Raw genomic sequence first — 11,512 nt, 5'->3', positions numbered from 1 at the left:
ATTAAGCACATCATACTGACCCGTAACCAAGGCCTAGAATACGACTTATCAAACTGCTCACACTTACCACAGGCTTGTCCTCAAGCGTGAAGAACAAACAAAGAAAAGAATAAGTCGAATTCTAGCCTGGTTACTCCCCTGACCGACTCTACCTAACCTAGACTCTAAACTATGACGCAAAGAAAAACACAAACAAACACAGAGAAACATAAACACATAAAAAAACTGAAAACACATAGATCGGGCTATATTTTCAACCATCCCTCCCCTCTGGATCAGGTGCAATCCGGCCTTAGATAGCCTTGAACTATTGCCACCCCCCTTTTCTCTTCCAGCTAGTATATCTGTTTGTCAAGATCGCCCATACCTTCGGCCCAACACTAGGTTCGCTCAGTCACTCATACCTCACCAGGAATGTTAGGACTGCATTCTCTCATTATGCTCACCACAATTGCTTCGGACATAGATTCCACGAGCGGCTACCGAAGGACTTATAGGCTTGTAACGGGGCTGTTGGCTTGTAATGTTTTCGGTGGATGTTCCTAAGGCTCTAAGGTTCAAAAAAATTTCTATTTTTATTTATGCGGGGGAACTGTGTATGTTAGGCTTTTGATCAGTTGCTTCCTTTAGTTGGCGCTTCTGGCTTTGATCTCCACTGGTCAGTAGCATCTTGTGGCTTCGCCACCCTTATTCCTTCATTCATCTCTTTTTTTGTGGTCAAATCTTTCTGACCATTTTCTTCATTTTCTCGGTTCCCCCTTTTTTTCTCCTTTTTTTTTTTTTTTCCTTCCTTCGTGGCTTCGCCACCCTTATTCCTTCTTCTCTTTTTTTGGACTGGGAATGACTCCCTGGTCGATTTTCTTCTAACTTTTTCGCCCAGCTGGTTTCTGCTTTTCTGCACTTCTTCCTGGCCAGTAAGCTCCATTGTTTCATGCCTTACACAGTCCCAGTCGGCTGGGGTATTTATCTGGGTATATAAAAGGTTAAGAAAAAAAAAGGGTTCTAAAGGTGGTTTTTTTTTTTTTTTTTTTTTTTTTTTTTTTTTTTTTTAACGAGGGGGGGTTCCCTACTGCCTTCAGTATTTGCTACCCGTGATCACTTCACCCTAGGCGAATTGTGGCAGCCTCTCTCTTTTTTTTTTTCAATATATGTGGAAAGTGGTTCCACTTTAAGGCTTATAACTCGCATTTTTAGAGGGCTTTCGTGTTTGGCTCTAAGTATGGGCTTTTCTTTCATACTCACCTCATCTATCCTGACTAGGAGGTACTAACGGGGATGGTTTAGGTTTTCCAGCATGTCCTATTTCCCTCAATTCCCCTCACCTTCAGCTCAAGACGGTTGAGTTTTAAGCCCAATCACAAACAACATAAAACTAGACCTAACAAAACAAAACAAAAGCACAAACACAAAGACTACACATATATACATACATCTTACTGGCCATTGCGTCCCCCCTCTCACTTCACAAGTGTCTGCCCTCAGATAAGGCTGTGAAGTGGAAAAGGTAATGGCCAGTACGATGGCACACAGACAACAAACAGCAAAACTAAAACAAAAACTTCTCACACTTAGACTATGGAATAGGCTAAGTGAGAGAGGTTTTATCACCTATACAGAGATCAACAAAACATAACCATAAACACATATATACAAACTCCTCACACTTAGACCATGCATTGGGCTAAGTGTGAGCTAACATGCATGCGACATAGAAATCAAAACAAACAAAACAAAGAAAACATGCTCCAAAGAAACAAACCCTTAACTTCTCACACTTAGACTATGGAATAGGCTAAGTGTTTTGAAGTGGGGTTTGCGCACAAACACAAATTATACTACCTAAACAAAACCAACTTATAACAACAATACGAAAAGTTAAAAGAAAAACTGAAACTTAAAAAGAAAAACTAACTTGGTCAGTGGGGGGGTCTATCGGAGTCTCCTGCTCCTTCGTGGGGCAGGTGGTGCAGGTCGTTCTATCGGTTGGTCCTCCGGTTGGTCTGTCTCCATTCCAGCTTGGTGCTCATCATCCTTTGCCGGCTCCTCGGCAGTTGCCAGCACCTCGGCTTTCTCTTCCTCTTGCTCCTTCACTACGGTCTCTGGGACTTGTGGTTCAACATCCTGGCCAGCATGGCCGCTTGTTCCTGTAGCTTGTTCTTTCTTCCAGCTGGTCACTTCTTCCAACAACACATCTATCACGGATGCCATCCGGCCCATCTCCGTGATCAATCGATGATTTTCCTCTCCCAAAGTAGTCACTAACGTCTCCATAGCGTCTTGCTTTTGAGCCAATGTCTCCTGCTCTGCAGATCTCTTCAACATCCTTTCCATCACTGCCGCTAGCTTGACCATCTCTGCTTTCAATTGCTTATTCTCCTTTCTAACTTCATCCATTTCCTTCTCCATTCTGGCTTGACGCTGTTCCTGGTCCGATGCCAATCCGATCATGTCTGCCCTTATCTGCCTGCTTCCCTCCGCTATCTACTCCATAGCTTTTTCCATCCCCTCTTGTCTCTGGTCGTGTGCCGGTGCTTCATGAGCTGCTGCCAACCGAGCAGTGGGTGTAGCTTCCTCTCCCATCGCGTAGAAGTGTGGCACGCCTTGCCTCATGTATACCGCATTCGTCCGGACGAATAGGGGGGTATCAAACAATCCTGGGGCGTCCACCATCGCCAAGGGGGTTAAGTCTTCGTCCTCTGAAACGGTGATATTGTTTCTCACAAAGATTCCCAATATATGGCAGAGGGAAATATTCCGTGCTGGGTGGGTAGCGATGAGGTGACATGTGTATGCAGTCCAGAACCCTAAGTGCAACTTCTTGCCTCTCTTGGCACACCACATAAGATACAATTCCGTCATCAATGTCCGGACTGCCGAATTCGACTGTCCTAAAAGGTTGTAACCCAAGAAGAGTTGAACCAAGCGTAGATTGGGATCGTTGAGATGCATAGATCGGGAGATAGTGGACTGAAACTGTCCTGCCCCGGGGTGAGTAAGCTCTTCCCAAGCTACCTGGGGCTCAAAGTCCACATGCCTGCGGGGAATCCCCCGCTCCCTATCTCTCCACTCGGGCCCTATGGCCTCCTCCAAACTGCATATCCCTAGCCGAACAGTCCATTCAATCAAATTCATCCTAATCTCTCCTCCAAATACTCTGAAACTGATGCACTCTTCATCCAAATCCGTTGTGACCTTGAATCGAAAGGTCGCGAAAAATTCCTTGGCCAAATCGACCGGAACATTCAAATTCTCATTCCTTAACAGCCATTCAAAACCCAATTCGTGGAAAAGGGAGAGAAACGATTCCCGAACCTTCAATTCATCTAACGAGGGGAGATGAATTACCTTTCCACACTTAACCTTCTTGCCTTTTGCGTTCTTGGTGCGATAGATGGATTGGAGCTCCTTGGAGTCAAAAAAATTGCATCCCCTCCACCACGTCATCTGTGAGCTCCACCGTCCAACGCTTATATCGGAGTGGTTCTGCAGGTGGATGCAATAGTTCCCGATGATCGTTAGGGAGTTGCTGCTCCTTGTACTCCTCATCTTCCATGGTCGTATCGCTATCGGATTCAGATTCTTCACTGATCTCATATTCACTGTCACTCTGTGTTTGCCGGTTCGATGGGGTCCTCTGGTCAGCCTCAGTGATCACGATGCTTATGTTCACGGTACGCGTTTTTTTGGTACTCGGCTTGTTCTTCACAACGGCTTTTCCTTTCCTTTTTCTTTCTCGCTGATATTGTGCTTCTTCCTCCTGAGCAGTAGGTTGTGCAGGTTCACCCCCTGCCTTCGTTGGAGTGGCTTGTTCTTCCTCGCTCTCGATCTCTACTGGGTTCTCAGCCGTGTTTGTCTTGGCCTTGCTGGCTGCTCTTTTGCCCAGGCATCGCTGAGATACCCGCGTCTTCAGGACCAATTGCCGCCTCACTTGGTGGGATTTTAAGACGGGAGGCGCCACAGTTTCCGGCACTTGAGTGTCTACGGTCGGTCTCCCCTCCTCTACTTGGGTATCAACTGGCTCTGCCCCTTCTTCTTCACTCTGTTCTTCCCTCTCCTCTTCCCCTACTGACTGGGATGCCTTATCCCTCGGTATGGGTTCTGTAAAAGCTTGTTCATCCTCTCCTACTGCCCTCGATGCGAGGTCTAGACCCTCAGCCATTAGAGCAGTATCTTCCCTGCGATTCACCTCCTCCACTATTGATTCAAACTCCGTTTCCGTCATGAGGCCGCGCTTTTGGGCCGACTTATTCAGGTCGATCTCCTCCCTAATTACTTCTTGGTGAACCGCTTCCACTTCTGGCGTCTCCTCAATTCCTTCTCCCCCTTCCTGGTCTTGTTGCTCCCTTCTCAGCCTTTCCGCTCTTTCTTCCTCATCAGAGGCATAATAAGCCGCAATGGCCTCGAGATCCTCAAGTTCGGCTTCCTGGGTCGTCGGAAAAAATTCTTCCGTCTCTGTCATTTCGGCTTCAGTTGAGGGGTTGCTTTCCTGGGGAATCATCGACGGAATCGGCAATGTAGATGAAATAGGGGTCAAGGGTTGCGTAGTGGTTACTGGCATGGTTGCCGCATGAGTTGCTCCGGCTCCGCTCCCTTGCCCTCTACCTTGGTTAAAATACTCTAACTCCGCTGCCCAATTCCTATTCGGATCCTGCAATCGGAGAAACTCCGTCATTGCATCCAGAGAGACCATCGGTGGGGCTTGTTGTGTTGGCGCGGGACGTTGTGGGTTTAGTGGTGGTGGTATTTCGAGGTTTCTTTCCTCACTGACCTTCTTTGAGAGCGGTTTGATTTTGGTAGCAAATGCTTTCTTCCCCATGGCTGAAAATTAGAGCTTGTAAACAGTGGAATTTGGTCTTGATATCTGGGAGAAAATGGAAGAAAATGAGGGTTTGTGATTTACGCTTTCTTGAGAGAGTATGGGATAATATCTCTTGAGAAAGGGAATTTGAAAATGAGGGTTTGTGAGGGATAAAGTTTGGGACGGTCGTTTAATTTAGGCGAGAGATAGCAGTTGTAGGTGGTTTCAACCGGCTATAGGGAGTTACCGGTCGCGACGCTTGGACAGAAGGCGGTTAGGAATGCTGGCCCCTGATTGGCTATCGCGTCTGCTCTCTCTGCTCCACGCCACTCCAGCTGCTGCCACCCTGCAAAAGCTGCATAAGTCTTAATTCAAAATTTCGTCTTTTCTCGATACCTACCTAATAATTCAAATGGGCTCTTAAATTAGAATTGAAATAGCACCAAATAGGTAGTCTCTTGGTAAATGCATACTCCAAATTAAATTTAAGGCCCGAAAATATATTTTTTTTTTGGATTTTCTTAGGAATTATCTGACATGCAAAGACTAATTACGTATTTACAATATTTACACCTTTCTTGGGTAATTTGGAATCCTACTTGGCCAGTATACGCAGAAAATTATCAAAAAGGAACTAGCCATGTGGAATTCCAAATTCCCATCTTACTGATCAGTATGAAACCGATGTAAGTGTTTGCAGTGGAATTTCATCCACTACACCCACTTCGCTATTCTCCCTGAATATTTTCAACCTATGTCCATTTACTATGAAAGGTTCCGAGTTAGGAAAACTCCCTGAAATTTCTACTGCCCCGTTGGATCGGAGTGCAGTTATGATGTAAGGTCCTGTCCATTTGGACTTGAGTTTCCCTGGCATAAGCTTCAATCTTGACTGGAAGAGTAGTACTTTCTGGCCAACGTGGAGCTCCTTAGTTCTCAGATTTCGATCATGCCACAGTTTGGTTCGCTCCTTGTACCACATGGCTGAGTCGAATGACTCCAATCTAAGTTCCTCAAGCTCCTGCAGCTGCAGCTTCCTTTCCTCTTCGCAGGCTGTAGCATCCATATTCACTTTCTGTACTGCCCAGTATGCTTGATGTTCGATCCCAACCGGTAAATGGCACATCTTCCCAAAAACGATCCGGTAAGGGGACATGCCTATGGGGGTTTTGTAGGCTGTTCGATACGCCCAAAGAGCATCCTCTAACCTCACACTCCAGTCTTTCCTCGAAGTGTTCACAGTCTTCTCCAAAATCTTCTTTATCTCACGGTTAGAGATCTCCGCTTGACCATTGGCTTGCGGATGGTACGGGCTGGAAAGTCTATGGTGCACACCGTATTTCTTCATTAAGGCTTCAATTGTGCGATTACAGAAGTGTGTACCTTGATCTGATATGATCGCCCTTGGAACTCCGAACCGGCTGAAGATATGACTCTTTAAGAACTTGGCCACCTCTTTTGCTTCACACGTACTTGTGGCCTTGGCTTCTACCCATTTGGAGACGTAATCTACCGCGACTAGGATATACAGATTGCCATAGGACGAAGGAAAAGGCCCCATGAAATCCATTCCCCATATGTCGAATAGCTCGCAAACTATTATAGGAACTTGCGGCATTTCGTCCCGGGCAGATATTCCACCGGTCAGTTGGCAACGCTCGCAACTTCTGCAGAACTCGTATGCATCTTTGTTGAGTGTTGGCCAATAAAAGCCGCTATCCATAATCTTCCTTGCCGTCTTCTTGGATCCGAAATGTCCTCCGCATGCTAACGAATGGCAGTGGGTTAGAACATCCCGCTGCTCCCAGTCAGGAATGCACCTTCTTATCACTTGATCGGATCCTACCCTCCATAGGTAGGGGTCGTCCCAAAAGTAGTATTTTGCTTCACTCTTGATCTTCATTCTTTGTGCCTTGGTAACACTTGGTGCTTCTGGAAGTTCTCCAGTTACTAGGTAGTTAGCCAGGTCCGCATACCATGGCTCCTGCCCTACCTTCTCCTTTCCTTTTGCTGTATCATTCTGACCAGTAAGTTTGTACACTACTTCCCAATCAATTTCCCTGGGCACAAAAATCACCTCAAATAAATGTTCCTCTGGAAACTTATCATGCACTCCGTCACTGTTTCCATCTTGCATTATTCTGCTCAAATGGTCTGCCACCTTGTTCTCGACTCCTCTCTTATCTTCCACCTCCCAATCAAATTCTTGTAACAAGAGTACCCATCGGATCAAGCGTGGTTTGGATTCCTTCTTGGCAATCAGATACTTAATGGCTGCATGGTCAGTATATACTATGACCTTGGATCCCAACAAATACGGCCGGAACTTCTCGAAAGAATACACCACTGCCAGCATCTCTTTTTCAGTGGTATCGTAATTCCGCTGGGCTTGATTCAAAGTCTTTGACGCATAAAAAATTACGTACCTCTTCCCATCGATCTTCTGACCCAGCACGGCCCCTACCGCAAAGTCGCTGGCGTCGCACATTACTTCGAAAGGATGGTCCCAGTCAGGAGCCCGTATGATAGGTGCGGATATCAGCTTTCCCTTGAGAAGATTGAAAGCAGCCTTGCATTGCTCATCAAAAACGAACTCCACGTCATTTTGAAGTAGCCTGGTAAGGGGTTGGGCGATTTTGGAGAAATCCTTAATAAATCGTCGATAAAATCCGGCATGCCCCAGAAAACCCCTAATCCCCTTCTGATCAGTAGGAAACGGTAATTTAGATATAACGTCCACCTTTGCTCGATCTACCTGGATTCCCCTTTCTGAGACCACGTGTCCCAGAACAATCCCTTCGGTGACCATAAAATGGCACTTCTCAAAGTTCAAAACCAAACTCTTCGCTTGACATCTCTCAAGAACTATATCCAAATGATGAAGGCAAGAATCGAACGAGTCTCCGTAGACCGTAAAGTCATCCATGAATATCTCTATGCAATCCTCAATCAAATCAGAAAATATGCTCATCATGCAGCGTTGAAACGTACCTGGAGCGTTGCATAGGCCGAAAGGCATGCGCCGGTATGCATAAGTTCCAAATGGGCAAGTGAAGGTGGTCTTATCCTGGTCTTCAGGATCCACGTAGATTTGGTAATATCCGCTGTACCCATCCAAGAAGCAAAAGTACTTCTTCCCAGCGAGTCGCTCCAACATCTGGTCGATAAAAGGCAGAGGGAAGTGATCCTTCCTTGTTGCATTGTTCAGCTTGCGGTAATCGATGCACATTCGCCAACCCGTGACTAGCCTCGTTGGAATCAGCTCATTCCTCTCATTTTGGACGACTTGGATTCCCGACTTCTTTGGAACCATGTGGATTGGGCTGACCCACTCACTGTCTGGCACTGAATAGATAATCCCTAGCGACAACAACTTCAAGATTTCCTTCAATATTTCCTCTCGCATGTTAGGGTTTACTTTCCTTTGGGCATCTCGATGTGCCCTTGCTCCATCTTCCAGCCTAATATGGTGCATGCAGACGTCGGGGCTAATTCCAACTAAATCTGTAAGACTCCATCCAATCGCCTTCTTGTTCTTGCTCAGCACGGTCAGTAGCCTAGCTTCTTGTTCCTTCGTAAGGCTGCTGCTGATGATCACTGGATAGGAGTCCTCACCTCCGAGGAAGGCATACTTCAAATTCGAGGGTAACTTCTTCAGCTCAACTTGGGGTGGAAGTGTGTCTTCGGTTAGGGGGTTTTTCTCGGACTCTTTCCCTTTTTCTAAATCTCCTTCTGATGGTTCTTCTATACTGACTGGTAGCTGAGCCCCTGCGGCTCCTATGAACTCCGACTTTTGACAAAAATCCTTGATTGCTCCTTCAATTTCTTCATCGGTCAACCCCTGGCTACTGATCAGATCACACCATGCAGCAGCTTCTACGTCAGCCTGTTCATATACATCTAAAGCCTGGAGTCTCTCCTGCAATAGTCCGGTCTCAAGAAAATCTTGGACTAAAGGGTCAATCACATCAACATAGCATAGATTTTCAGAATCAATAGGTTTCTTCATGGCATCATTGATATCAAAAGTAAATTTCTCTCCATGGAAATCAATGCAAATTGTCCCCTCAGCCATATCCACGATCGTCTTGGCCGTTCTAAAAAATGGTCTTCCTAACAAGACTCCACTAGACTCCCTCGCTTCATGCTCACTCATTTTGATCACATAAAAATCAGCAGGGTATGTAAAATCATGCACTCTAACTAATACATCCTCTAAAACTCCCTCCGGACTTATGCATGACCTATTAGCCAGTTGGATCAATACTCTAGTACTTGACAGCCTCACTCCCTTCAACCGGTTATAGATAGACAATGGCATGACATTTATAGATGCCCCCAAATCACACATTGCATGTTCGACCTTCACATCTCCAACAGTTATTGGTAAGGTAAACATACCTGGGTCGGCTCTCTTGGGTGGTAACGTCTCTTGCACTATTGCTGACGCTATCCCTTCCACCATAATCTTGCCATCTTTCTGGGCTCTCCCGGCTATGAAATCCTTTATGAATTTCCCAAGGGGGGGTAGTTTCACGGCTTGGAGAAATGGTATGGTGACATCCAACTTCCCAAAAATCGACAAATAGTCAACCGGGTTCTCTTTCTTCCTCTTTGTAACAAATCGGAATGGGAATGGTTTCTCCCCTTTTTTCTCATCTACTTGTCCCTTAGCAACCTTCTTGGAGTCTTTCCGGGGTAGTTCCTGAGTCTGGGCTTCCATTCTGGGCTCTTCCTCTCGATGAGGTTCCTTTCTGGTCAGTAGGGTTTCGGGTTCATCTCCTGCAATTGGTGTAGCATCCAAGAAGAATGGATCCTGCATCTGAGGCATAGGCCTCCCTAGTTCTTCCGCTGAAACGGTATCGCCTCCTATCTTCGTTCCGTTAGATCCTCCACTAGGTCGTTTGGGTTGAGGCGCGTCATAAGTAGTTCATGACCTCAACGTAACCTTACTCACATTTGCCTTTTCGGGTATTTGGACTGTAGATGGTAGTTTCCCTGCATTTCCCTTCAAATCACCCACCGAACTGGCCAGTTGGGCTAACTGCCTATTCATCATATCCATGTTCGCCTTATGTTCTTTCTGGGCATTTTGCATCCCCTGCACGACCTCGTTATGGGATTGCAATTCTCCTTTGATGCTCTGTTGTGACGCTAGCATTTCACCCATCATGTCCTCAACGGACCTCCTTGGCCTGTTCGGATTTTGGAAATGATTCGGCCCTTGGTGTTGGTAGTTCTGGAAGTTTTGCTGGCCTTGATTAGGCGGGTATTGGTTATACTGGGCAGGAGGGACGTACTAATCTTGAGGATATTGATTCTGGTGCTGGGCTTGAAACTGATTTTGGTTCTGATGGTGTTGGGGTGCATGATTTGGCTGATTTTGGAAACTGTGGAAGTTTCTCTGGTGGGGTGGTACATAAACAGGATTCGGGTTTTGGCTTTGTGGGCTTTGATTTTGGGTTTGTTGGTTCCTTCCTGACCAGTTGGGCTGGTAGTCTGGGTTTGCTAGTCCACGGTTAGGGTTTTGGTTTGGATTGGGGTTATACTGGTTCTGTCCTTGGTTCTGATTTTGGCCCCCGTCTCCCCATCGAAAGTTTGGATGATCCCTCCATGGTGCATCCCGTTGTCTACCCTGAATCCAGTGCCCACTGGAATTGAAGTACCCCGCAGCATTGACCTGTTCCATATTCACGTAGTCACTAGGCTGTTCATAGTTCGGTCCTTGATTTCCCTGTTCTGCACCTTTGTAATTCCCAGCTGGGGGAGGTGGTGGGGTGCTCTTCTCGATCGCACTCAGAAGTGACTTCTTCAGCTCATCCATCTTCAAGTCCATTTTCTGCTCCAGTTTATTTTCCTAATCAGTAGACAAGACAACAGCAGCCAGCTCTCGGTTGTATCCTTCCCTTGAATGGTCATACTCTTTCTTTGCATTCAGTAGCTTCCTTAGGACTCTCTTCGCTTCGCTGACCCGTAATTGTGTGAAGCTTCCTCCTGACGATGAATTTGCTAGATCCTTGGTTACCGCGTTCATACCTTCGTAGAAAGTATGATGCACTTCAATGTCCGCCATGCGATGGTTGGGACATGATTCCAAAAGACCCATGTATCTTGCCCAATAATCGCTCAAGGGTTCATCATATCCTTGCTTCACATTAGTTATTTCCCTTTTCAGCGCGCTTGTCTTTGATGACGGGAAAAACTCGCCTAGGAATGCTGACTTGAAATCGGCCCAAGTCTCAATGGAGTTGGGGGGCAGGCGCATGAACCAGGTGTTGGCTTCCCCCTTGAGCACAAATGGCAAGGCCTTCAACCTATAATCATCCTCATTCACTCCTGCTGGTCTCCTCTGCGCCCTACAAATTTTACAAAACTCATGCAGAAACTCATACGGCCCTTCATAGCTCTTCCCACAGTATGTAGGCAGAATCGCGATCACATGAGGCTTCACATCGCAGGCGGTTTGCCCAGGAGTGACGACTATGGCTTGCGATGGTTCTCCCTCGGTATGCGCGTTAAGGGTACCGATCTCTGGATCCTCATCTCCGTTGGCGGCCATCAGAACTGGGATGCCTTCCAACAGTGGTATCTCCTCTGGTATTGGTCCTTCTATGTTGTATTTCTCTTCGTCGCTACTCGAACCTAAGTCAGATAAAGCCGTCGACAACCCGGATCGAGTGGTGACGAGTATCGATCCTCGCTGAAGTATCTTCG

The sequence above is a fragment of the Salvia splendens genome, chromosome 4 (assembly GCF_004379255.2).
Source record: "Salvia splendens isolate huo1 chromosome 4, SspV2, whole genome shotgun sequence".
In the NCBI taxonomy this organism is placed as follows: domain Eukaryota; kingdom Viridiplantae; phylum Streptophyta; class Magnoliopsida; order Lamiales; family Lamiaceae; genus Salvia; species Salvia splendens.
The sequence above is the reverse complement of the archived record's forward strand: the minus strand, read 5'-3'. Positions refer to the sequence as shown.